Source organism: Scleropages formosus, chromosome 4 (genome assembly GCF_900964775.1).
Source record: "Scleropages formosus chromosome 4, fSclFor1.1, whole genome shotgun sequence".
Lineage (NCBI taxonomy): Eukaryota > Metazoa > Chordata > Actinopteri > Osteoglossiformes > Osteoglossidae > Scleropages > Scleropages formosus.
The window spans coordinates 38657202-38660340 of record NC_041809.1 but is presented as its reverse complement, the minus strand read 5'-3'; positions in this window follow the sequence as shown (position 1 = coordinate 38660340).

Here is a 3139-nt window from a genome sequence, read left to right as displayed (position 1 = left end):
ACGGAGCGGTTTGGATTGCGGAGGAGGGGGTGCGGAGTGTGTGTGTGTGTGTGGTGCTCGGGGGGGGAGGGGGGGGGAGGGTGTGTCGCTGGGCATCACGTTTGGGCGGGTTGCTGGAGCGGGAAACACGACCTCAGCACTGCTCGGCTCGGCTCGGTTCTGCTCGGCTCTTCCCCGTTGGGCCACATCATGCAGCGCATGATCATGCACGAGAATCGCAGTCCCGCCGCCCGGCGTGCGGTTCTTCCCTTCGCCGTTTCTGTTCTCAGTCTAGTGGCTCGAGTGCATTCAAAGAGTTATTATAAAGAGTTGTTCGTGTATCTCAAAAATAATACGATGGTGATCAGGGTTGTCTGTTCTGAGTTTTATGCAGCTACTCGTGATGAATATATCGGTGCATAAATAAAGTGGAAAGAAAAACTAAGTGTACCTAGTAGTACTAAGAGTCACACGTCTGCAACTATAATCGTGTCTCTTCCTGTTACGTAATGAACACATTGTATTTTCTACGAGATGTGCGTGGCTTTGGAGAAAAGTGTCTGTAAACGTAAATAAGGAGCTTTTAGAAAGAGTCCCGTTAATTAAAGCGACTCACTCAGGGACCCGTCCGTCGCGCAGCTGCACCGCTTGTCTTTCAATGCTTTGCTCACTCACTGCTATTGGATTTACACCATTTACTAATTTACACACCACACCGCACATGTCATGACATGATGCATTTACACAGTACACATACACACTCTTCTCCAAAGCCACAAACATCATGTGTGAGGAAAGAAGAGAAAAGCAGTGTCCTGCAAGCAAGTCCCTCATCTGTCCTATCATTAACAATTATTATTAACGACAGATCTTACCATCTAGAGCAATTGCCATTACAGTAAACCATGGACCATTACATACGTGGCCTGCCCTACATGATCATGGCATATAATCACGTGTCACCAGTGCATAACACTGTGACCCCGCACAGGAAAAACGACTCGACTAAGCACGCGCGGTGAACAAATGCTGTTCACACTCAAGTCTCTAGGGCACATGATTTCTGGTTTGGGATCACTTCGAATTGAGCATCATTTGTCTGACCGGGTCTCTAAACTGCATTCAGCTGCATTCTTAGCAACCACACGCACAATCTCAGGACACAAGCGACAATCCTTCCAGTCAGGCTAAAGATCCAATCATAAACCCTCACAGAAGACAACTAATTGAACCCAAATCTTTAGACAAGGTGACAGACTCAACTCTTGCCATGGCACCAGGGACTGATGTCATCATAATCGTATATAATAAGCTCAATGAATTTCATTATATAGTATTAGGAGCGTGTAAAAAAAGCCAAACGTGATTTTTGTAAATCTGATGGTTACGCTGACAAAGTATAATCCCAAACAGGCCAAATCCCAGTGGGGTAAACGGAATGACAACAGCACAAATGACACACTTCGTTTTCACATAAGAAATGACCAAATGTAAAGGCAGAAACAGTCCAGGTGAAACTATTCAAAGGCAGCCAGGAAAGCAGAACAACACAGAAATGGCAATGGGCACATTAGTACTTAAGGAAACAAATGAAATGATGCGTCTCAGATCCTCACTCACCTAAAGGTCACGTTGAGCTGTCTTTTCCTGAAAAAGCCACAGCAACAACATTTTGAGCTCATTTTCCTGTTAATTGAAGCTCTCAGCTAAACGCTCACAATGCCACATCAGAGTTTGTTACAGCACACTGACAGCGGGTTTGGCCTGCGCCTGCTCTTCGGCGGGTCTGGGGTTCGAGTCCCGCTTGGGGTGCCTTATGACGGACTGGCGTCCCGCCCTGGGCGTGTCCTCTCCCTTCCGGCCTCGCACCCTGCGTTGTCGGGTTAGGCTCCGGGTTGCCGCGACCCCACTCGGGACAGGTGGTTTCAGTCACTGTGGGTTCGTTACAGTAAGAACACTGCAGAAGGTTTAAGCTAAGCACAGACTATACCAGAAAGACCTTGTAAGCAATGTCATGAAATAGCGAGTTATATCTTCTTGGCCACTTTTCTTCCCTTCTTTCACTAAAATACTACCATGCGGTGCAAGAGCACCATAAAGACCTTTAGTGTACTTACAGTGTGACCAGCAAGATTTGCCATCTCTTCAACGTCAGCTGAATTATTAAGCAACAGTTCATTGTCGGTGACACGTCACTATGTGTTCGGTCGTCATAACGTTGCAGAACGTCTCGTCGGCGAGACTGCCGGCCTTCTTGGTAACTCTACATAGTCGCGCCCGTGGTGTTCCTCAGCAAGTCCGGCTCCGCGGCACAGGTGTCGGCAAGCTTATCGGGAACCTTCTGCAGCGTGAAAAAGGAGCAGCTGCTTCTCCATCGCGGAACGGCGGTGTCGGCACGCCACTTCCGGCAAGGCATCGGGCCCGGAGCGACTTCGTCTCCTAACGTAACAAGATGGAGAGCAAAAAAAAAAACTCCAGAAGCCTTTACTACACTTGGAATTCACGAAAAAAGAAAGTTGGACTGTTTGCTAAGTCATCAGTTAATTTTTTCAAACCGAAAGGTGAAGCTCAAAAACGCTCTTCAGCTTCTCCTAACTGATTGCGGTGAAGGAAGCCTTTCCCACCCCCCCCATCTTTTTGTGTCCTCAGGTTTTTGGGTTTCAAACTGCCTCTGATACTTAACTGGGGACAACTGTGAGGAAAATCCCGAAAGGGCGCCAAAGGCCACTTTTAACAGGCGTCAGTGTAGTTTTTTTTCTTCTTTTTTTTTTTTTTTTTAAAAAAAAAAAAAAAAAACGTTACAAGCCCAACCACTTTCCCGCCTTTGAACGACCAACGCGCTGCCTCGCGCCGGAGCCAAGTAACCGGAAGCACTTTCCTCTAGTAAACAGCGCAAAAGAACCGAAGCAGCCAAGTCACAAGTGTTTGGATGTGATGTAAAGGGCGCAATTAATGAAAGCGTCAAAAAAAAAAAAAAAAAAAAAAAACTCAAGTTTATCGGCATCGATGCGCCGTTCACGTGCACCACATAATACGTATATAGACGCACGCATGATTTATTTATATTATATATCTACACACAGACACAAGCGCATATATTAATTATTATACATATAAAAATATTATCATATATAAACAAACATGAGCAGTGGAGGCGAGT